At 50.0% G+C, this 25,428-nt stretch overlaps 1 protein-coding gene across 1 annotated transcript in view; it reads right to left on the bottom strand.

Annotated features, from left to right (window-relative positions):
- Positions 1 to 3,876, bottom strand: part of LOC123763540 (glucose-6-phosphatase 2) — a 55,221-nt gene extending 51,345 nt beyond the window's left edge. The window contains exon 1 of the mRNA XM_069304213.1: positions 3,792 to 3,876. The gene's annotated coding sequence lies outside the window, so the exon portion shown is untranslated. The remainder of the gene's footprint in view (positions 1 to 3,791) is intronic.
- Positions 3,877 to 25,428: the final 21,552 nt, after the last annotated feature.

The raw sequence follows: 25,428 nt of genomic DNA, 5'->3' as shown, positions 1-25,428 counted from the left end.
GACTCAGAGCTCCCAACACGGACCCGTCACCACAAGAGGACGGAACCAGAGCACCCAACACGGTTCCTTCACCCCAAGAGGACGGGACCCAGAGCACCCAACACGGTCCCTTCACCCCAAGAGGATGGGACCCAGAGCACCCAACACGGTCCCTTCACCCCAAGAGGACGGGGCCAGAGCACCCAACACGGACCCTTCACGCCCAAGAGGACGGGGCCAGAGCACCCAACACGGACCCTTCACGCCCAAGAGGACGGGGCCAGAGCACCCAACACGGACCCTTCACCCCCAAGAGGACGGGACCATGTTACGGACCAGAGTCCATCGTCGGAGCACGGACCAGTGACGATAACGCCATCTGTGAGTCCGCTCCCGAAAACCCCACAACATGGACAACGCCATCTAGTGATGACAGGATATGCCGGCAACAGGCACTGGAATCCTGTCCTGGTCAGCTCGTGACGTAGCCGCTGATGACCTCTGGTGAGGTGGCGCTTAGACAGTGAACGCCATCTATGGAGCAAATAGGTGGACGTTTCTGTCTAAGCTAGTAAGTGAAGTTTCCTAGTGGCCCCAGGTAGTGTCCCCAGTACTGATGACGTGTCTACTTTCAGAGTCAACCTAGGACGGTTGGGAGGTACGTGGAATCAGTCTACCCAAGGCATCCAAGGTCTCTTCACCAGTCTGCTTTGTAGAAACTGTGAGCCACCCCCGGACAAACTCTGCTGAGTGTGTGATTGCCTGCCTGAGGAGTGGCAGTAACGGGATTCGCCGTATCCGGGGCTGGCTGGTGGAAGAGACCACCCACTGAGGTGACGACCAAGGAGGGTGACCAGCCAGTCACACGAGGCTCCTGCCTAGGGCTCGCAACCCTAGTATTAGTCGTGGAGTGGTCTGACAGCGAAGCTGACTAGTACCTGCCAGCTACAGGCTGGACTGTGGTTGTAAGCCATCACGACGGGGCACCCAGGGCAATTGTGATTTGGCTGGCCTGTGGCCAGGGTGGATTCATCGTGGGTTCTGGGCCATGGAGGAGATCAGGAAAGGCTACCCAGAGTGTGCATTGCCGAGTGTCTATTGTCTTCGGAGGAAGACGAAACTGTATATAATTGTGTAGTAATAATATATATATAATATATATATATATATATATATATATATATATATATATATATATATATATATATATATATAAAGGAATATACACATAAATTAGAATACTGGTGTATTTGTGTACCTCCCCCATTGTTTTAACTTGCGTTATGGAACACACCCCTTGAAAGCCTCTACTAACTTGGGGCCGGATACCCAAACAACTATTACCATCAATAAAGAACCCGGTTGCGTCCCAGTTAGGCCATAACAGGCCAGACCACCCAACACGGACCCTTCACCCCACGTGTCACCCGTCACACACACACACCATCACCCACGTGTTACAAATCACACACACCATCACCCACGTGTCATCCGTCACACACACCATCACCCACGAATCACCCGTCACACACACATTGACAGTTGAGAGGCGGGCCCAAAGAGCCAAAGCTCAATCCCCCCACTCCCTTCCCCCGCAAGTACAACTAGGCGAGTACAAAATAGATAACCGACTTTAACTTGACTTCAACATTCACATCTGTTTAATTCTAGCGACAATATGAGCCTAAAGTCACAATAGTCACATGGACCCGTCCTCCTCTTTCAGCACGAAGCAGTTATGCAAGCACTTACGAACCTCCACATCTTTCCTCAATCTTTGACGGCTTTGGTTACATTTATTAAACAGTTTACAAGCATATAAACTTCCCAATCAACTGTTGTTATTGTTATAAACAGCCTCTTGGTGCTTCCCAGCTCATTAACTCTTTAATAATTGTAAACAAAGCTGCAAAAGATTGAGAAAAGATGTGGAGGTTCGTAAGTGCTTGCGTAACTGCTTCGTGCTGAAAGAGGAGGACGGGTCCATGTGACTATTGTGACTTTAGGCTCATATTGTCGCTAGAATTAAACAGATGTGAATGTTGAAGTCAAGTTAAAGTCGGTTATCTATTTTGTACTCGCCTAGTTGTACTTGCGGGGGAGGGGGATTGAGCTTTGGCTCTTTGGTCCCGCCTCTCAACTGTCAATCAACTGATGTATAGGTTTCTGAGCCTACTGGGTTCTGTCATATCTACATTTGAAACTGTGTATGGAGTCAGCCTCCACCACATCACTGCCTAATGCATTCCACCTGTTAACTGGTCAACTACACGTTCCCTGGTGCCACGTTCCCTGGTGCCACGTTCCATGGCACCACGTTCCCTGGTGCCACGTTCCCTGGCACCACGTTCCCTGGCACCACGTTCCCTGGTGCCACGTTCAATGGCGCCACGTTCCCTAGTGCCACGTTCCCTGGTACCACGTTCCCTGGTGCCACGTTCCCTGGCACCACGTTCCCTGGCACCACGTTCCCTGGCGCCACGTTCCCTGGTGCCACGTTCCCTGGCACCACGTTCCCTGGCACCACGTTCCCTGGTGCCACGTTCCCTGGTGCCACGTTCCCTGGTGCCACGTTCCCTGGTGCCACGTTCCCTGGTACCACGTTCCCTGGCACCACGTTCCCTGGCGCCACGTTCCCTGGTACCACGCTCCCTGGTGCCACGTTCCCTGGCACCACGTTCCCTGGCGCCACGTTCCCTGGTACCACGTTCCCTGGTACCACGTTCCCTGGTGCCACGTTCCCTGGTGCCACGTTCCCTGGTGCCACGTTCCCTGGTGCCACGGTCCCTGGCGCCACGTTCCCTGGTGCCACGTTCCCTGGCGCCACGGTTCCTGGCGCCACGTTCCCTGGTGCCACGTTCCCTGGTACCACGTTCCCTGGTACCACGTTCCCTAGTGCCACGTTCCCTGGTGCCACGTTCCCTGGCGCCACGGTTCCTGGCGCCACGTTCCCTGGTGCCACGTTCCCTGGTACCACGTTCCCTGGTACCACGTTCCCTAGTGCCACGTTCCCTGGTGCCACGTTCCCTGATACCACGTTCCCTGGTGCCACGTTCCCTGGCGCCACGTTCCCTGGTGCCACGTTCCCTGGTGCCACGGTCCCTGGCGCCACGTTCCCTGGTGCCACGTTCCCTGGCGCCACGTTCCCTGGTGCCACGGTCCCTGGCGCCACGTTCCCTGGTGCCACGGTCCCTGGCTCCACGTTCCCTGGCGCCATGTTCCCTGGTGCCACGTTCCCTGGTGCCACGTTCCCTGGCACCACGTTCATTGGTGCCACGTTCCCTGGCACCACGTTCCCTGGCACCACGTTCCCTGGCACCACGGTCCCTGGCGCCACGTTCCCTGGTGCCACGTTCCCTGGCGCCACGTTCCCTGGCACCACGTTCCCTGGTGCCACGTTCCCTGGTGCCACGTTCCCTGGCACCACGTTCATTGGTGCCACGTTCCCTGGCACCACGTTCCCTGGTGCCACGTTCCCTGGCACCACGTTCTTTGGCATCACGTTCCCTGGTGCCACGTTCCCTGGCACCACGTACCCTGGCACCACGTTCCCTGGCACCACGTACCCTGGCACCACGTTCCCTGGCACCACGTTCCCTGGCACCACGTTCCCTGGCACCACGTACCCTGGCACCACGTACCCTGGCACCACTTCACTGCCAGGTGAACAGTCGCTAGGTGTTAGGAACCCCTGGCCAAAGGACTCGCTCAGCCGGGAATCGAACTCGGATCCTATCGAGTGTGAGCCAACTGCGACTAATTACTACTTCCCAAATATATTTCAAATGAGCAACTGGTCTGACCTGGTTGTGGTTGTGGTGGTGTGGCGGGCGGCCCGGCTGGCTGTCTTGTGCTCCCCACCCTCGCCTCGTATTGAGAGCTGATAATGAATTACCCTTGTGAGCCTTCCCTACACCCCCCACCCCCCGTTCTCCAGTTCCCACGACCCCCTCCCCACTTCCCCCTTCCTTCCCTATTAAGGTCGAGGAGCGGGAGGGTGTTTACAGGTGGGCAAATAGGTTAGTTCCACCACCTTACCTTGCTTTACTTACCTTCACTGTGGGGTCATCATTGCCTTGTTACGTGTGCTGGTTTCTGATGAGGTGTCCCCTCCTTTCCCCCCTCCCCCCACCCACCTCCTTCAGTGTTATCAGCACAGCCTCCACAACACCCCACGTCACCTCCACGTCAGTTGCTGTGCCACGACCACCCGCCCTCCTCTCCGCCACCAGCCCTCCACCCGCTCTTCCACCTCCATAAATTCTTAAATTTTGCCCCGAGGGGCGAGGTTATTGGGCAGCGTCACTTATCCTGAGAGTGGACACACCGCCATAGTGACAGTATTGGGCAGCGTCACTCATCCTGGGAGTGGACACACCGCCATAGTGACAGTATTGGGCAGCACCACTCATCCTGTGAGTGGACACACCGCCATAGTGACAGTATTGGGCAGCACCACTCATCCTGTGAGTGGACACACCGCCATAGTGACAGTATTGGGCAGCACCACTCATCCTGTGAGTGGACACACCGCCATAGTGACAGTATTGGGCAGCGTCACTCATCCTGGGAGTGGACACACCGCCATAGTGACAGTATTGGGCAGCACCACTCATCCTGTGAGTGGACACACCGCCATAGTGACAGTATGGGGTAGCGCCACTCATCCTGTGAGTGGACACACCGCCATAGTGACAGTATTGGGCAGCGCCACTCATCCTGAGAGTGGACACACCGCCATAGTGACAGTATTGGGCAGCGCCACTCATCCTGAGAGTGGACACACCGTCATAGTGACAGTATTGGGCAGCGCCACTCATCCTGAGAGTGGACACACCGTCATAGTGACAGTATTGGGCAGCGCCACTCATCCTGTGAGTGGACATACCGCCATAGTGACAGTATTGGGCAGCGCCACTCGTCCTGTGAGTGGACACACTGCCATAGTGACAGTATTGGGCAGCGCCACTCATCCTGTGAGCGGACACACCGCCATAGTGACAGTATTGGGCAGCGCCACTCATCCTGTGAGTGGACACACCGTCATAGTGACAGTATTGGGCAGCGTCACTCATCCTGAGAGTGGACACACCGCCATAGTGACAGTATTGGGCAGCGTCACTCATCCTGAGAGTGGACACACCGCCATAGTGACAGTATTGGGCAGCGTCACTCATCCTGGGAGTGGACACACCGCCATAGTGACAGTATTGGGCAGCGTCACTCATCCTGGGAGTGGACACACCGCCATAGTGACAGTATTGGGCAGCGCCACTCATCCTGAGAGTGGACACACCGTCATAGTGACAGTATTGGGCAGCGCCACTCATCCTGTGAGTGGACATACCGCCATAGTGACAGTATTGGGCAGCGCCACTCGTCCTGTGAGTGGACATACCGTCATAGTGACAGTATTGGGCAGCGCCACTCATCCTGTGAGCGGACACACCGCCATAGTGACAGTATTGGGCAGCGCCACTCATCCTGTGAGTGGACACACCGTCATAGTGACAGTATTGGGCAGCGTCACTCATCCTGAGAGTGGACACACCGCCATAGTGACAGTATTGGGCAGCGTCACTCATCCTGAGAGTGGACACACCGCCATAGTGACAGTATTGGGCAGCGTCACTCATCCTGGGAGTGGACACACCGCCATAGTGACAGTATTGGGCAGCGTCACTCATCCTGGGAGTGGACACACCGCCATAGTGACAGTATTGGGCAGCGTCACTCATCCTGTGAGTGGACACACTGCCATAGTGACAGTATTGGGCAGCGCCACTCATCCTGGGAGTGGACACACCGCCATAGAGCAGTATTGGACAGCGCCACTCATCCTGTGAGTGGACACACCGCCATAGTGACAGTATTGGGCAGCGCCACTCATCCTGGGAGTGGACACACCGCCATAGAGCAGTATTGGACAGCGCCACTCATCCTGTGAGTGGACACACCGCCATAGTGACAGTATTGGACAGCGCCTCTCATCCTGCGAGTGGACACACCGCCATAGTGACAGTATTGGACAGCGCCACTCATCCTGTGAGTGGACACAACGCCATAGTGACAGTATTGGACAGCGCCACTCATCCTGTGAGTGGACACACCACCATAGTGACAGTATTGGGCAGCGCCACTCATCCTGTGAGTGGACACACCGCCATAGTGACAGTATTGGACAGCGCCACTCATCCTGTGAGTGAACACACCACCATAGTGACAGTATTGAACAGCGCCACTCATCCTGTGAGTGGACACACCGCCATAGTGACAGTATTGGGCAGCGCCACTCATCCTGTGAGTGGACACACCGCCATAGTGACAGTATTGGGCAGCGCCACTCATCCTGTGAGTGGACACACCACAATAGTGACAGTATTGGGCAGCGCCACTCATCCTGTGAGTGGACACACCACCATAGTGACAGTATTGGGCAGCGCCACTCATCCTGTGAGTGGACACGCCGCCATAGTGACAGTATTGGGCAGCGCCACTCATCCTGTGAGTGGACACACCGCCATAGTGACAGTATTGGGCAGCGCCACTCATCCTGTGAGTGGACACACCACAATAGTGACAGTATTGGGCAGCGCCACTCATCCTGTGAGTGGACACACCACCATAGTGACAGTATTGGGCAGCGCCACTCATCCTGTGAGTGGACACACCACCATAGTGACAGTATTGGACAGCGCCACTCATCCTGAGAGTGGACACACAACCATAGTGACAGTATTGGGCAGCGCCACTCATCCTGTGAGTGGACACACCGCCATAGTGACAGTATTGGGCAGCGCCACTCATCCTGTGAGTGGACACACCACCATAGTGACAGTATTGGGCAGCGCCACTCATCCTGTGAGTGGACACACCGCCATAGTGACAGTATTGGGCAGCGCCACTCATCCTGAGAGTGGACACACCGTCATAGTGACAGTATTGGGCAGCGCCACTCATCCTGTGAGTGGACATACCGCCATAGTGACAGTATTGGGCAGCGCCACTCGTCCTGTGAGTGGACATACCGTCATAGTGACAGTATTGGGCAGCGCCACTCATCCTGTGAGCGGACACACCGCCATAGTGACAGTATTGGGCAGCGCCACTCATCCTGTGAGTGGACACACCGTCATAGTGACAGTATTGGGCAGCGTCACTCATCCTGGGAGTGGACACACCGCCATAGTGACAGTATTGGGCAGCGTCACTCATCCTGAGAGTGGACACACCGCCATAGTGACAGTATTGGGCAGCGTCACTCATCCTGGGAGTGGACACACCGCCATAGTGACAGTATTGGGCAGCGTCACTCATCCTGGGAGTGGACACACCGCCATAGTGACAGTATTGGGCAGCGTCACTCATCCTGTGAGTGGACACACTGCCATAGTGACAGTATTGGGCAGCGCCACTCATCCTGGGAGTGGACACACCGCCATAGAGCAGTATTGGACAGCGCCACTCATCCTGTGAGTGGACACACCGCCATAGTGACAGTATTGGGCAGCGCCACTCATCCTGGGAGTGGACACACCGCCATAGAGCAGTATTGGACAGCGCCACTCATCCTGTGAGTGGACACACCGCCATAGTGACAGTATTGGACAGCGCCTCTCATCCTGCGAGTGGACACACCGCCATAGTGACAGTATTGGACAGCGCCACTCATCCTGTGAGTGGACACAACGCCATAGTGACAGTATTGGACAGCGCCACTCATCCTGTGAGTGGACACACCACCATAGTGACAGTATTGGGCAGCGCCACTCATCCTGTGAGTGGACACACCGCCATAGTGACAGTATTGGACAGCGCCACTCATCCTGTGAGTGAACACACCACCATAGTGACAGTATTGAACAGCGCCACTCATCCTGTGAGTGGACACACCGCCATAGTGACAGTATTGGGCAGCGCCACTCATCCTGTGAGTGGACACACCGCCATAGTGACAGTATTGGGCAGCGCCACTCATCCTGTGAGTGGACACACCACAATAGTGACAGTATTGGGCAGCGCCACTCATCCTGTGAGTGGACACACCACCATAGTGACAGTATTGGGCAGCGCCACTCATCCTGTGAGTGGACACGCCGCCATAGTGACAGTATTGGGCAGCGCCACTCATCCTGTGAGTGGACACACCGCCATAGTGACAGTATTGGGCAGCGCCACTCATCCTGTGAGTGGACACACCACAATAGTGACAGTATTGGGCAGCGCCACTCATCCTGTGAGTGGACACACCACCATAGTGACAGTATTGGGCAGCGCCACTCATCCTGTGAGTGGACACACCACCATAGTGACAGTATTGGACAGCGCCACTCATCCTGAGAGTGGACACACAACCATAGTGACAGTATTGGGCAGCGCCACTCATCCTGTGAGTGGACACACCGCCATAGTGACAGTATTAGGCAGCGCCACTCATCCTGTGAGTGGACACACCACCATAGTGACAGTATTGGGCAGCGCCACTCATCCTGTGAGTGGACACACCGCCATAGTGACAGTATTGGGCAGCGCCACTCATCCTGTGAGTGGACACACCGCCATAGTGACAGTATTGGACAGCGCCACTCATCCTGTGAGTGGACACACCGCCATAGCAGCATGTACAACACTAAAATGCTGCTGCTGCTGCTTCTCATTATGGTGTTGTTGTGGCTCCTGCTCGTCCTCCTCATATTGGTGGTGCTGCTTCACTACTCTCACACTGCACACTCTTCCTCTTGTTCATATCTTCCTCTTGGTCATGCTCATCCTTTATTTTCTTTCCGGAAAAAACGTATATGTGGACTTGTAATTCTTTCAGCCCATCCTCCTATAATGTGTTACTTTCACCAGCTATTGCTCACATGTACAAGAAAGGACTCTTGTTCCCAAAAATGTTCACGCTTTGTATACTGAACAACCCTAATTGGTGTTCTTAACGATTGGAAATGTACCTGAAGTACTTAACCTAATTAGTTCAAGCAATCCTAGGCCTAATAAAGAAATAGAAATTATATATATATATATATATATATATATATATATATATATATATATATATATATATATATATATATATATATATATATATATTGTGACAGGAAAGTGTAGAAGTATAGGTGTTCGGCAGTCCTCCTAATGACTGGTGTCAATGCCTATCACATTTTAGAAAAAAAAGATTGACTGCTTGGCTGTTGTCTGTGGTAAAGTAAGGGAAGACACGCAAAACACATAGTATGAACAATGAAACTTTAAAAATTATGAACAAAGAGAAAACCTTTGGCTATGTACAGTGCAAGCAAACAAGTCAAAGAATATAACATACAAATTAAGAACAAAAGTGACGTTACTCTACAAATAAAATAAAGACAAAAGAATGATTAAACAGGTGCTGAGAATATAGCGCTAGCTGAGAACCTCCACCAGTAAACACAGCGTATATCAGTTGGTTGTTCACAGCTTGAGAACACAAGGATATTCTGACTTCAATGGCTGGTTCAAGCCCAGACATCGACTTGGTAGAGGGCACTGAGGTGCAGGTGTGCAGTCGGCTGGTCACCAATCAGAAGCAGGCAGGCTGGAATGGTAGTTTGCTAGTTGACGACGGCATGGAGGAAGTGTGGGGTGGGGGAAGTTTGGGGTACGTTTGCCTCCTGGTCAAAACGTTTTGTGCTACTGGTAGACGTATCTTGAAGTAAGTAAGTAATTATCAAAAGAAGGCACCAAACCGGGAAGGCTATGTAGCACCATCAAATACGCAAAATAATCAGAGGGCGCTAAATATCACCAAGGATGCCAATACGAGAACAAAAACGCATAAGGCGAATGATATCAAAAGTATCCGAGTCACCAAGAATTCTATCGAGGGACAGGTGACCGCGAGGGGCGGTCGGAAAGCAAGACACACGCTCGTCCTGGAAGTCAGGACATTCAAGAAGGACATGCACGACCGTAAGAGGGACAATGCAACTAGGACAATAAGGAGCAGGGCGGCGCTCCATCAAGTGACCATGGGTTAAGCGAGTATGGCCAATACGCAACCTCGCCAGAGCTGTTTCCCACCGCCGGTTACGGTGGAAGGAGGACGGCCACGAGGAAACACAACATTTAAGAGTACGTAGCTTGTTACCAGTAACAGACAACCAAGAAGCCTGCCAACGGGTAAGGACTGAGGAATGGATAACTAGGTAAAAGTCGGAATACGGAATGCCTTTACGAGAGATGGGACAAGAGCGGACAGCTTCCTTAGCGGCAGCATCCGCACGCTCATTTAAAGACACACCAATATGGCTGGGAACCCAACAAAACTCAACCGACTTAAATTTACTGTGAACGAGAAACAGCCAATGCTGGATCTCGACAACTACTGGATGTACCGGATTAAAGGACCCGAGAGCCATGAGGGCACTACGAGAGTCAACAACAACCACAAAGGAAGACTGACAACGAGAAAGCAGGAGACGAAGAGCATAGAGAATAGCATAAAGTTCTGCTGTAAAGATGCTAGTCTCCGGAGGCAAGCGACACAGATAAGTGCGATCAGGAAAAACAACAGAGTAGCCAACACCGTCCGCTGACTTAGACCCATCGGTGAAGACAGAAACGGAGCGGGAGTGAGAAGAAAAGTGCTCGAGGAAAAGGCGTTTTAGAACCGTAGGAGGGGGTAAAAGCTTTAGTGATACGGGTCAAGGAAGTACAAAACCGCGGAAGAGGGACCCTCCACGGGGGCAAAGAAGGAACAACACGAGGAGAAACATCAGAAATACGAACGGAGAGAGAATCCTGTAGGCGAGATAACCGGACAGAAAGAGGGAGGTGGTGAAGAGGAACAGGAACCGCAGGAGGGGTAAAAGTTAAAGCACGACAGAGGCGAGAGGAAGGATGTTGCAAGGACCGCGCAAGATAGCGAAGACAGTAGCGATCACGGCGGTCCTGGAGAGACAGGAAGCCAGTGTCAACATACAAGCTAAGGATGGGAGTCGAACGAAAGGCACCAGAACTGAGGCGCAACCCAGTATGGTGCAAAGCATCAAGACGGCGAAGAGTAGAAGGAGAAGCAGACGAGTAAGCAGGGCAACCATAATCGAGCTTAGACAGGACGAGAGAGGAATGTAAAGCAAGGAGAGTGCGCCTATCTGCCCCCCAAGAAGTATGGGACAAGACCCGAAGGAGGGTAAGGGCCTTAGAGCACTCAACACGGAGGTAAGAGATATGGGGAGACCAAGACAAACGAGTGTCAAGGAATAACCCCAAAAGCTTCGCGGAATCTTTGTATTCAAGGGGATGACCATAAAGTGACAAAGAGGGACGAAGAACAACCCGTTTCCGCGTAAAAGTCATGGCACAAGTCTTAGAAGTAGAGAACTTGAAGCCATTACCTGTGGCCCAAGACGACACGGCATCAATTGCAAGTTGAAGCCGGCGTTGAAGGAGAGGCGAATCATCACCCTGACAACAAAGGGTAAGATCATCGACATAGAGAGCGGAGAAGACACCAGAAGGAAGAGAGGAAAGAAGACCATTGAGGGCAACAAGAAAAAGAGTAGTGCTCAGAACACTACCCTGGGGCACACCTTCGTATTGCTGAAAAGAGGGAGAGAGAGCGGTACCAAGGCGCACCCGAAAGGAACGACGAGAGAGGAAGCTGCAGAGAAAGAGAGGGAGATGACCACGAAGGCCAAAAGAATGAAGTTGAGATAGGATATGATAACGCCAAGTGGTGTCGTAAGCCTTTTCCAGGTCAAAAAGGACGGCAATAACGGAGGTCTTCGCAGCAAAAGCAGTACGAATATAGACCTCCAAGATCACCAGGACATCTGTCGTGCTGCGGCACTTGCGGAAACCAAATTGAGAAGGGGAGAGGAGGTGATGGTGTTCCAGGAACCACATCAGACGAACGTTAACCATACGTTCAAAGAGTTTGCAGACACAACTTGTGATTGCAATAGGGCGAAAGTCCTTAGGGGAAGTACCCAGAGACCCCGGTTTGCGAACAGGGAGGACAACGGCATCGAGCCAGTCCTCAGGGACTGACGACGACTCCCAGATCCAATTATACAGACTCAGTAAATACTGAGACGTGCTCGGAGGGAGATGGCGAAGCATCTCATAATGAATACCATCGGAGCCCGCCGCCGTAGAACCGCAGAGGGCCAGGGCAGAACGAAGTTCAGAGAGAGAGAAGGGATCATTATAGGGAAGCTGAAGATGAGTGCAGAAATCTAAAGGACGAGACTCAAGGACAGGTTTACGAAGAAGGAAAGATTGGGGAAGATGAAGACCAGAGCTAACAGAAGAAAAGTGGGAACCCAGTTCGGAAGCGACCTGCAACGGGTCCGCCACAAGAGTATCATGGAGGTGAAGGACCGGTGAAACATCGGGAACGAACTTACCCGCCATCTTGCGGATACGCTTCCAGATCTGGGCCAGAGGGGTCTCGGACGTAATTGTTGAGACATAAGATGCCCAACATTCACGTTTAGCCGTACGGATGGCCCTACGGGCCACCGCACTCGCTTTCCGAAAGAAAAGAAAAGAATCGGTCGTCTGCCTACGGCGGTGCCTCTTCCAGGCTGCACGCTTACAGCGGACAGCCCGAGCACAGTCCGCATTCCACCAGGGAACGCACTTCCGTGGACCCCGAGAGGAAGAGCGAGGAACAGAGCGGAGGGCAGCGTTGAAGACAGTGTCATGAAAAAGGAGGAGAGCGCGAGAGAGAGGCAGAAGGGAGAGGTCAGGGAGAGCAGCACTGAGGGTAAATAGGGTCCAGTCTGCCTTAGCAAACTGCCACCTAGGGAAAGAGAGGGAAGGGCGAAAAGAGAAAAAGGAAACAAGGATGGGGAAATGATCACTTCCATGGAGGTCATCAAGAACCTGCCACGTGAAATCTAAGTAAAGAGAAGAAGAGCAGAGAGAAAGATCAAGACAAGAAAGGGTGCGAGTCCGAGAGTCCAAATGAGTGGGCTCACCAGAATTCAGAAGAGACAGGGAAGAAGAGAGGAGAAACGGCTCAAGGAGGCGACCCCGGGTATTCGTCAGAACGTCACCCCAAAGAGAATGACGACAATTGAAGTCACCCAGCAGGAGCACAGGCTCCGGCAAGGAGTCCAGGAGGTGTTTCAAATCAGGAAGAGAGAGCGGGACACTCGGGGGGAGATAAATGGAACAAACTGTGTACCATTTCCCCACAAAGATACGAGCAGCAGAACAATGGAGAGGCGAAGGAAAAAGTAAAGGAACAAAGGGAACATCAGCCCGAATCAAAAGAGCAGAAGAATTAGAAGCCCCAGCAATGGCTGGGGGGGGGGGGAAGAGAAAGGAATAGCCACGAAAACGACCAGGACGAGCACCAAGCATTGGCTCCTGGAGACAGACACAAAGGGGCGAAAACCGCAAAATCAGAAGTTGGAGTTCGAGGAAATTGGCGTAATAACCTCGAACGTTCCATTGAAGAATGGACAACGACGAGAAGAGAAAGGACAAAAACAGAGAACAAGGAAGAAACAAAGGCGAAAGAGCAACAGAGCACGTTAAAGAATATCAGGGTCGGGATCAGGGTCAGCAAAGTCAGGGTTAGGGGGCATGGGTAAACTGAGCAAAGACGGAGGGAAGGAAACGGGAGAACAGAGCAGAGGTGGGCGGGCAGGGTCTGGAGGAGGAGGAGGAGGAGGAAGAGGAGGAGACAACGGAGAGGAGCCGTCAAGGACAGCAGCAGGAGGAGGGGGAGTAGAAAGAGGGGAGCGCACCCCAGCAAGAGTAGCAACCGAAAGGGAAGCAGGGGCCAAAGAAACCTCCATAGCAGGAACAGGGGGCGCAAGCACTGAAACGGGAGGGGAAGGAGCAACAGAGCCAGAAGGAGGAGCTGAGGAAGAAAGCGAAGCCTTCTTACCCGCCGTTCTTACCCGCCGGGGAAGAGGAAGGAGAGGAGCCAGGCTTACGCTTCTGACTTAAAGAGACCGGTGTCCCAGCAACTACGTACCGAGCAACGGATTCCAGTGTCTCAACAGGAGAAGCCGAACGAGAGCACACACGACGGCCGTTAGGAGAGCGATGGACATCCGCCCGCACCGACAGGCGGTGGGGAGAGCCAATAGATGGAGGAAGAGGATGGGAAGGAGGATCGGAGGGGGGCGAGGAAGAAGACACAGAAGACACGACAGACCGGGTAGAAGGAAGGGGAACCCCAGACAGAGGACCAGGAGGAGGATCCTTCGGGAGAGAACCCAAAGGAACAGAGGAGGGGGCAGTGGGCGCATCAGGGTCCAAGGCCCGGAAACGGTTGTGAGTCTGAGGAAGGCGGGAAGGACGAGGAGAGGAAGAGCGCAACACGCGAGCATAAGAGATATTAGCATAAGGCGGGAGCCGGCGAACCTGGCGCCTCGCCTCAGGAAAAGATAAACGCTCCCGGTGCTTCAGGTTGAGGACGGCTGCCTCAAGCTTGTAATGGACACACGCACGGGAGAAGGTAGGATGGGCCTCACCGCAGTTGAGGCAACGAGCCTGGGGAGAAGTGCACTCCGACTTAGAGTGACCTTCGCCACCACACAAAGGACAGAGAGAGACAGTCCCGGAGCAGCGGAGGGCACCATGCCCAAACCTCCAGCACTTGTTGCAGAGCCGAGGAGAAGGAATGTACTCCTGGACAGAGCACCTGGCACCAGCAAGAATGACAGAGGGTGGAAGGGTCCTACCACGAGGGGGACGAGTAAACGTGTCCACCTGGAGAATAGAATGGCCCTGGGCAGCGAGGATATGGCGAATATCGTCGTGGCAGTCGCGCAGGTCCCGAACACCGGTTGCAACATGGGGCGGGAGCAAAATAGTGCCAACACTGGCATTCAACTGAGCGTTCTTCGAGACCCGAACGGGGGTCTCGCCAAGGCAGGATAAGGCAGCCAAGCGGGAAGCAGCATCCTGAGAAGGAGCAGCAACGACACGTGTACCGAGACGAGTGGGGTTGAAAGTAATGGAGGCATCCACGGAATCAATGAGATGTCGATGAAGGGAGAAATCGTCAGGAGGCGCAGAATCAAGAGGGAGGAGATCAAAATATTTGGCCCACGAAGCGGGACCAAACAAGGCTTGATAGGTAGCAGAACTGGAAGGAATCGAGCGAGGGCGGCCGTGACGAGGACGGCGGTGAGAACCCCCAGAGAGAGAGGGGTTAAAAGGCGCAGTAGTTACAACTAGAGAAGGAGCCGCGCCAGGGGACGAGGTAGTCACCACTGGGGGCTTGGGGCTCGACCCAACCACAGAGGAGGGAGGGGAGCCAGGGGAAGGAGTCAGAGAGGCCAAAGGAGGAGCAAGGTCGGGGCCCAATGCAGCGGAGGCTACAGAGCCCGGTCTTCCAATACGGACCGACTCGGGGGCTTGGTCGCCCACCCCACGAGCCTGAGAAGGTAAGCCAGAAGTAGCCGAAACAGGGGTTATCATCTTGACGAAATGAAGAATTCACTCACGAATGTGCCCCCACACCCACCATGGAGCCACAATTAGAGGCAGGACACCCAACAAGAAGCTATCGCCGATCTTGTCGGGGCCTCCTAGGGGTGCGTCGTGAGTATACGCCCCACAAACGCCACCTTAAGAAACCGACAGTCAGTCGAGATCGGGTTCAGTGACGAAGTGGGGATTGACAATAAAAGGTTCCCCTCGCTCTCGACGTCGGGTACTGCAGTTCTACGGGTGCATGAGTATGCCTCCTCAAGCACCCGGGCGTCAAAATAGAAGAAGTCCATGGAAGAACCAGAACGAGCAAAAGGTCGGCAGGAAACGGCAAGCAGATAGGAGAAGAGGGGGGAGAAAAACGAAACAGAAGGAAAAGGAAAAGATGCCCAGCAAAATTGGAGAGGACGGCAGCAGGAGCACAAGGCTAGAAAAGGACAGAGGACTGTCCCAAGGAGCATCACACTCCGGCAGCCGCCCACTAAGCCCCCACACGGCGACAACGAGCTGAGCGGGGAGGGGGACGTATCTTGAAGGTAGCATCTTAGTGTTGTATATATATAAGTAACTTTATGTAGAGAAGAGCAGGCTCAATCTCTCTTGAAAGAGATTATCGTCACAACTCTCCCCCGAAGCCTGCTCTAATGGGTCAAGTTACTTCTTCTGATGGTAGAGCGGTATGTGTAGCTGCCTCTACCTCATAGACTCTGGAGAGGGCGTCTGCTATGATGTTGTCAGAACCCTTGATGTAGAAGATCTCCAGGTTGAAATTCTGCAGATACAAAGCCCATTGTAGAAGTCGTTGATTGGTGAATTGGGCTTGCTGCAAGAAGCGTAGGGGATTGTGGTCCGAGTAGATGGTGGTAGACCGAGCACCTTGTAGGTATGATGCAAAGTGCTGTAAGTTCAGGACGATGGAGAGAAGTTCCTTTTCGATAGTGCTGTAGTTCTTCTGGTGAGGTTTTAACTTGTAGCTGTAGTAGCTAACAGGTAGAACATCCTCGCCTCGTTGTTACATCAGGACGTCCCCGATGCCGGTACCACTGGCGTCGACATGGAGGATGAAAGGCTTCGTGATATCTGGCGAGGCGAGAATGGGATTAGAACAGAGCAGGGATTTAAGTTGTTCAAAAGCAATGGTTTGCTGAATGGTCCAATGATACCGTTGCTTGGGGCTGGTTAAAGTGATCAATGGTGTCGTTACCATACTAAAATTCTTCACAAACCTAAGGTAATAGGAGGCAAGACCAAGGAAGCGCAGGAGCTGCTTCCTGGTGGTAGGCTGTGGGTAATGCTGGATGGCTTGAGTGTGTGTTTAACGGAGCTAGGCTGCCACTCCCTATCACATGACCAAGATAACGCACTTTACCTTTAGCAAAGGTGGACTTGCCCAAGTTGATGGTGAGGCCGGCTGTCAGGAGCTTGGCGAACAATCGTTGCAGCTGGAGCAGATGTTCGTTCCAGGTGTTAGTTGCCACAACGATATCATCCAAGTAGGCGTAGGTGTGATCTAAGCCATGGATGACGAGGTTGACAGCTCGCTGGAAGGTGGCCGGGGCATTACATAGTCCAAATGGAAGGCGTTCATATCTGTTAAGGTCAAAAGGAGTGGTGAAGGCAGATATTTCCTTAGCTCGCTCTGTCAAACACACTTGGTAGTATCCCTTGAGTAAGTCTAGTTTGGATAAATACCGAGCATTACCAATGGCGTCAAGGATGTCATCTATTCTAGGTAATGGGTAAGCATCCTTGACAGTCACAAGATTCAATTTCCTGTAGTCGGTACACAACCTCACTTTACCGTGCGGTTTCGGCACCAAGATGCAGGGTGAGGCCCAAGGGGACTCACAAGGGGTGGCCAGCCCATGATCCAGGAGGTACTGTACTTCAGCACGCATAACTTCCTTTTTGCTCGGGCTGATTCAGTAGAAAGGTTGACGAATCGGCCAGGTGTCAGGGAGTAGCTGGATGTCGTGCTGAACCACATTACACTCCTGTGGATCATCGCTGAACAACTTCTGATGTTCCTTGAAGATTCTGATGAGAGGAGCACTATTACTGTCCTGCAAATAGGTATGAAGATCAGTTAGGATTCCTGAGTTGGAAGGCACTGACTCAGTGTTAGTGCTTTCGGGAGGAGAAGCAGGGAAGGTCTCACTGTGGAGGTATGGACCTTTAAATGTGGATAATGATACCAACACAGTGGGGGGAGTACCTTGATACTGCTTCAGGAGGTTTACGTGGCACAATTAGGTCTTCCGCCGCCTATCTGGAGTCTCAAGAACGTAGCTGTGGTTGTTTCTGCACTCCTTGATGCGGTAGGGTCCTGAAAACTTGTTTTGCAATGGAGAACCTGGGATAGGAAAATATGCCAACACGAAGTCTCCTGGTTTAAATTTCCTTATTTTGCTGCGTTGGTCAAAATGAGTCATCATCCTCTCCTGAGCTTTCAATAGATTGTCATTAGCAAATTTACGTACTCTCTCTAGAAGGTGCTCTAAGTTTTGAAGAAACTGGGGCACATTCTGAGGGTCACTGAAGGTGGCATTACGTAGAGAGTCTTTAAAAGCTTTGAAAGGAGTATGGCACTTACGTCCGTAGAGCATCTCGTAAGGAGATACTCCCAGAGACTCATTAGGGAGGCTTCTGAAAATGCACATGATGAGGTCAAGTTGTTTATCCCAGTCCTTCAAGGTTTCATTGCAAAATTTCTTTAGGGGTGCTTTAATAGTCTGATGACCACGTTCAAGAGAACCCTGTGAAGCAGGATGATAGGGGCTGGACAATACCTGTGTGATGTTGAACTCTTCCAGTGTCTTCTTGAAGAGATCACTGGTGAAGTTGGTGCCACAGTCACTTTGAACCTCTCTTGGAAATCCATACTGGGTGAAGATCTTCAATAGTTGTTTCACCACAGTAGGCTGCTGGCAGCCATAATGTTCTTGACTGGTGTGGGAACCGACCTGTGAGATTTATATTTATTTAATTTATATGAATTTATATTTACGTTAATTTATATACTTCGATAGTAATTTGTATGATGTTAAGTGGACTGTATTTCTACAATAATCTCATAATCTCACAAATCGATCCTCTACACATTAGGGGGGTTTATATTAAATATATATATATGCAGCCAATCAAACTACAGTATTAACTACACATTGAAGAGGTTCCTTATCTTATTGTACAGCAGGCCTTAGTCCACCAGATATAACCAGGATGTAGACACCAAATTATCCTCTTTGAGGTAGCTTCCATCACCCAGTAACTGGTACACAAAGCATGCTTCCTCGTCTTGACCTGTCAAAAGGGCGCTAGCTGTAAAGCCAGAATCCTAATATATGACAGCTATATCAGAGAAAACACTGTACAAGGAACCATGAAGACCTGGCTTAATTACCTTTAGTATGAGGCGATCTCGTGATCTAACCGGCCCACCCTATCCAATGATATTAATGGCCATAAATGACAGATAAATGGGTTTCGGCAGAACGCTTAACTTGTATTTGTTGACAGCGTGTTGATGATGGTACACCTTTGGTTTCCATAACACTTCGTCCAAGTAAAATTAACAGAAGCCGAATTGCTCCCATGCCTCTGGTCTCTTACAATAACAATGGCTGATCACTCCCTCACAACTGACGCTACTGGCCTACATTGTCCAGATGGCAGTAAGTGATAGAAGGGTCACATTTACTCTATTTTAATTCTGATAATTAAGTTAATTTATATGAGATGTTTTTATGATGGTAAAGTCCAAAGACTAATGTATTTAAGAATAATTCCCACCATAATAGGTGGTGAATTTATAATAGTATGTGGTAAAGATATCCCGTTTTCTATAGACGGTAATTCCACTACATGTTACATTTTCTATGGGTAACTTGTTTATACAATACAGCAGCAATATTATCTGTCTGTATGATATTATTAAATGGTGTCGGATTTTCCGACAACTGGAACTGCTATGAGGAATCTGGTGGTAGGACACAGGATAGTTAGTATATAGGCGTTGCCAGAACTGGTCCGGGGTAAAGGACCAACACAGTCTATGATGAATCTGTGGAAAGGTTCTGCAGGCACCTGGATAGGAGTCAATGGAGCCTTGGGAATAGAGATGTTAGGTTTACCTGCCATCTGACATGTATGACACTGTTGCATGTAACTTTTGACGTCTTTAACCATACCTGGCCAGTAGTAGTCTTGTCTGATTCCGTGGTAGGTTTTGTTAAAACCATAGTGAGAAAGTGCTCCGTGGGCCAGGTGTAGAATATCGGGCCGTAGGCTGGTGGGAACCACTAGTTGTTCGACATTTGCCCAATCGTCATCCTCCTTCAGCTTACTGGGTCTGTACCTGCGGTAGAGCAACTGATTCTCTAGGAAGAACCCAGGGATACTGTCAGGTTGAGTTTCAGCCTGGAAGAATAATGGTGTTAATGAAGTATCCTCCCTCTGTAACTTACGAAACTCCAACATAGTAAGATTCGGTGGTAGATTCTGATGGGCTTGAGGGACAGCGGTTGCAGTAGAGTCAGCTGGTTGCGGGCGTGCAGCTTGTGCACGGGTGGTCACCAAAACCGGAGGAGAAACTTCACTTTCTTGGACCTCTGCTGGAACATACTTAAAGATGGGATTGTCCACTACAGAGTTACACACCTGGGGTTTGTCCATGATGATCAGGTTGGAAGGTTGCAGATCTTCTGCCAAGTCATTGCTCAGGAGAAGTTGCACTCCAGACATGGGAAAAGGCTTTTCCCTGATGGCGACTTGGACTTCACCGGTCACGAAAGGACAATCCAGGTGGACTCTGGCGAGTGGATACGGTGTGGTAGCAGTGAGGTCAGTGATAAGGACGGTTTCCCCGGTGTAGGTGACGTTAGGCACAGCCAATTTCAATATTATTGATTGAAGAGTCGCTGTGTCCCTCAAGATCTTCAATTTGAAACGTCCCTCCGAATCTGTACTGCTGGCAGAGAAAGTTCCAGGATATAGGTGTTTGCTGAAGAGAGAAAGATCATTAACAGGAACACCAACATTCATCACAGGCTTACCGGACTTAGGAGGAGTCAGTTTGGGTTTAGGAGTTTCATTGCCTTTGTATTCAGCTTTTCCACATTTATCCATGGTATTTCCATAGAGCTTACAATACAATTGAGAGCTCGCTTGATCGGTACTCACTCTATCATAACTATACCAAGACTTCTTACTGGAAGGTGGATCTGGTGTTAGCCAATGGATGAGGCTGTAGGTGTCAGCCGACTTTGCACATCTGATGTAGTCGGTTTCTTCTTTGTCTGCTAAATATAAACAGATGGAAGGGGGAACACGTCTAAAGAATTCTTCAACTAGATTGAGGTTGATGAGTTCTGAAAATGTAGAGACATGTGCTGCTTCCAGCCATTTCATGAAATATCTTTTCTTTGTATTGGCAAATTCTAGAAAGGTGGTGGTACTTGCCTTTAGATAATCACGGAATTTTCGTCTGTAGCTTTCGGTGGAGAGAAGGTAGGCGTCCAAAACTGCTTGCTTCAGGGTCTGGTAGTCATTCTCAGACGCTAAGGTACTGAGAGTAACTGCAGCTCTACCTGTGAGATGCACTCTGAGAAGGGTAGACCATTGATCTGCAGGCCAACTAAGTTTTTTAGCTAGGGTATCAAAAGTGGTGAAAAACACGTCTATCTCTGTCTCAACGAATGGTGGCATTAACTTACTTGCATGGGTGACATTGAAACTTACGGGAAGACTAGCTGTAGCTTGCTGGCGCTGAGTGTGGTGTGTAGTTTCCAAAGCGAGTTCTTGTCGACGATATTCGAGAGCACTATCAGCTAGCTGTTTACTGTGCTCACGTTGTATCTCCAGGTCACGTTTTCTTGCTTCAAGCTGCTCTTTTTCCCGCTCACGGAGTAGGGTAGCCTCACGTTTATGTTTGTGTTTGGGATGTATATATATCTCGAACTCTCTACTTCTTTTGTAGGGTCTGATGGTGTAGTGGGTTAAAGCATACTAGTTATGGCAGCTACTGGAAGATAGTTGTGCTTTCTGGGTTCGAGTCCCACTGGTGGGTGTTGTCCAAAGATTATTAATCTTCACTTGTGGTTTATGCAAGTATAGGCTTATAAGCTGGACACGAGTTCTCTCACATTGACAGTGGCTTGACGAAAAATGCAGACTGACCCCACACTCATCTGGTGCCCTCGGGAAGTGGAGATGTTTGGGATGTATATATATCTCGAACTCTCTACTTCTTTTGTAGGGTCTGATGGTGTAGTGGGTTAAAGCATACTAGTTATGGCAGCTACTGGAAGGTAGTTGTGCTTTCTGGGTTCGAGTCCCACTGGTGGGTGTTGTCCAAAGATTATTAATCTTCACTTGTGGTTTATGCAAGTATAGGCTTATAAGCTGGACACGAGTTCTCTCACATTGACAGTGGCTTGACGAAAAATGCAGACTGACCCCACACTCATCTGGTGCCCTCGGGAAGTGGAGATGTTTGGGATGTATATATATCTCGAACTCTCTACTTCTTTTGTAGGGTCTGATGGTGAAGTGGGTTAAAGCATACTAGTTATGGCAGCTACTGGAAGGTAGTTGTGCTTTCTGGGTTCGAGTCCCACTGGTGGGTGTTGTCCAAAGATTATATATATATATATATATATATATATATATATATATATATATATATATATATATATTAGTATATTTTGGTAGCAGTCTTTCCTGTAGACATATATTATTAAATATGACCGAAAAAGTAAGATTAATAATTCTAACACGAATTTTCTCAATCTTTCGTACATTATGCTTCACTGTTGGAGGTAAATCAAAAATCACTTCTCCAAAATTCATTTTTATTTCTAGTCTGACGCGACACGGGCGCGTTTCGTAAAACTTATTACATTTTCAAAGACTTCACAAATACACAACTGATTAGAACTTGCGTTTCCCTGATTTTATATCTACATTTGAGTGAGGTGGGAAGGGTGATGTGGCATTACATTTGAGTGAGGTGGGAAGGATGATGTGGCATTAACACAAGACAGAACACTAGAGGATATTAATAGGGTATTAAAAGTATCAACACAAGACAGAACAGAAACAATGGGTATTGAATAGAAGTGTTTGTAGAAAGCCTATTGGTCCATATTTCTTGATGCTTCTATATTGGAGCGGAGTCTTGAGGTGGGTAGAATATAGTTGTGCAATAATTGGCTGTTGATTGCTGGTGTTGACTTCTTGATGTGTAGTGCCTCGCAAACGTCAAGCCGCCTGCTATCGCTGTATCTATCGATGATTTCTGTGTTGTTTACTAGGATTTCTCTGGCGATGGTTTGGTTATGGGAAGAGATTATATGTTCCTTAATGGAGCCCTGTTGTTTATGCATCGTTAAACGCCTAGAAAGAGATGTTGTTGTCTTGCCTATATACTGGGTTTTTTGGAGCTTACAGTCCCCAAGTGGGCATTTGAAGGCATAGACGACGTTAGTCTCTTTTAAAGCGTTCTGTTTCGTGTCTGGAGAGTTTCTCATGAGTAGGCTGGCCGTTTTTCTGGTTTTATAGTAAATCGTCAGTTGTATCCTCTGATTTTTGTCTGTAGGGATAACGTTTCTATTAACAATATCTTTCAGGACCCTTTCCTCTGTTTTATGAGCTGTGGAAAAGAAGTTCCTGTAAAATAGTTTAATAGGGGGTATAGGTGTTGTGTTAGTTGTCTCTTCGGAGGTTGCATGGCTTTTCACTTTCCTTCTTATGATGTCTTCGATGAAACCATTGGAGAAACCGTTATTGACTAGAACCTGCCTTACCCTACAGAGTTCTTCGTCGACTTGCTTCCATTCTGAGCTGTGGCTGAGAGCACGGTCGACGTATGCGTTAACAACACTCCTCTTGTACCTGTCAGGGCAGTCGCTGTTGGCATTTAGGCACATTCCTATGTTTGTTTCCTTTGTGTAGACTGCAGTGTGGAAACCTCCGCCCTTTTCCATGACTGTTACATCTAGAAAAGGCAGCTTCCCATCCTTTTCCGTCTCGTAAGTGAAACGCAGCACGGAACTCTGCTCAAATGCCTCCTTCAGCTCCTGCAGATGTCTAACATCAGGTACCTGTGTAAAAATGTCGTCAACATACCTGCAGTATATGGCCGGTTTCAAGTTCATGTCGACTAAGACTTTTTGCTCGATGGTACCCATGTAGAAGTTTGCAAACAGGACACCTAGGGGAGAACCCATGGCGACCCCATCTACTTGCTTATACATGTGCCCATCCGGGCTCAAGAAGGGTGCCTCTTTAGTACAAGCTTGGAGTAGTTTCCTCAGAATACTTTCTGGCATGTCAAGAGGAGTACAGGCTGGATCACGATACACTCTGTCGGCTATCATTCCGATTGTCTCGTCCACAGGTACGTTGGTAAACAGCGATTCTACGTCCAACGAGGCTCTTATCCCTGTGGCCCGTGCGCCCCGCAGTAAGTCCACAAATTCCTTTGGAGACTTCAGGCTGAAGGCGCAAGGAACATAAGGAGTCAGCAGGCCGTTGAGTCGCTTCGCCAATCTGTACGTGGGTGTGGGTATCTGGCTAATGATTGGCCGAAGTGGGTTTCCAGGCTTGTGCGTCTTGACATTTCCATACGCATATCCAGGTTTATATTCCCCAATGATCTTTGGCAGGTGGAGTCCGGATTTCTTGGCGTTCACAGTTTCGATCAGTTTGTTGACCTTTGCTTTTAATTCGGCTGTAGTGTCCTTCGTTACCCTTTGGAACTTAGTTTGGTCAGAGAGTATGATGTTCATTTTCGCCAGATATTCGTCTTTTTTAAGAATGACATATATTGGCGACTTGTCACCTCTCCTGACAACTATCTCCTTGTTCTCACGAAGGCTTTTAGCTGCCGCTCTAAGCTCGGGGGACAGTATGGTGCTTCTGTAGTTGCCTCGATTCTTTCCTCCTTCTGCAATAAGTTCTGCTTGTAAGGTATCTTTGGTAGTGACCTTCTTTTGTGTCTCGAGGTCGAATATGTCGTCCAACAGAATTTCCAACTCCACTTTCCGGGCCATTTCACTCGGTCTGGACATAACATGACAGTTTATGCCCAGATTTAGGAGAGTGACTTGGTCCTCAGTGAGGTTAATTCCTGCAAGGTTCAGGAAGCCATCTCTTGGTCGTGGAATTGCCATAGGTCCTCCATATAATGTTGTTAGTTTCTTGATAATCCTTGTTTCAGTGCTGCGGTGATGTTGGTCTGTGAGGATGTCGAGGTGTTGTTCAATGCGGGTACGGATACTATGGTCGATGTTGCTATTTCTCCACTCGTTTGTAGCATGAAGTAGTTGCGTTTTGTTGTCTTTGATTTCATTCTCTGCCTTGTATATCTGATCACGAATCAGATCCTGGCGATATTTTATCGTGAAGGCTTGATTCCTTGCTGCTGGGTCGTGCACTTTAACATTAGTATATTTTGGTAGCAGTCTTTCCTGTAGACATATATTATTAAATATGACCGAAAAAGTAAGATTAATAATTCTAACACGAATTTTCTCAATCTTTCGTACATTATGCTTCACTGTTGGAGGTAAATCAAAAATCACTTCTCCAAAATTCATTTTTATTTCTAGTCTGACGCGACACGGGCGCGTTTCGTAAAACTTATTACATTTTCAAAGACTAGTGAACAACTGTGGTTTGTGATGGCCGGATTACGGATTAAAAAGTCCATAGAGCTGGCAAGCAGGGGATGGAAGACCGGGGCGAGGTTGCAGAAATCTTGAGCAAGGATCTGGAGATGAGGTGAAGAGGGGAGATGAAAGATCGGTGGCCCAACCACCGGCTTCTCCAATGGTTTCATCGAAGACATCATAAGAAGGAAAGTGAAAAGCCATGCAACCTCCGAAGAGACAACTAACACAACACCTATACCCCCTATTAAACTATTTTACAGGAACTTCTTTTCCACAGCTCATAAAACAGAGGAAAGGGTCCTGAAAGATATTGTTAATAGAAACGTTATCC

The sequence above is a fragment of the Procambarus clarkii genome, chromosome 52 (assembly GCF_040958095.1).
Source record: "Procambarus clarkii isolate CNS0578487 chromosome 52, FALCON_Pclarkii_2.0, whole genome shotgun sequence".
NCBI classification, from domain to species: Eukaryota; Metazoa; Arthropoda; class Malacostraca; order Decapoda; family Cambaridae; genus Procambarus; species Procambarus clarkii.
This window is presented reverse-complemented; position numbering and strand designations above follow the sequence as displayed.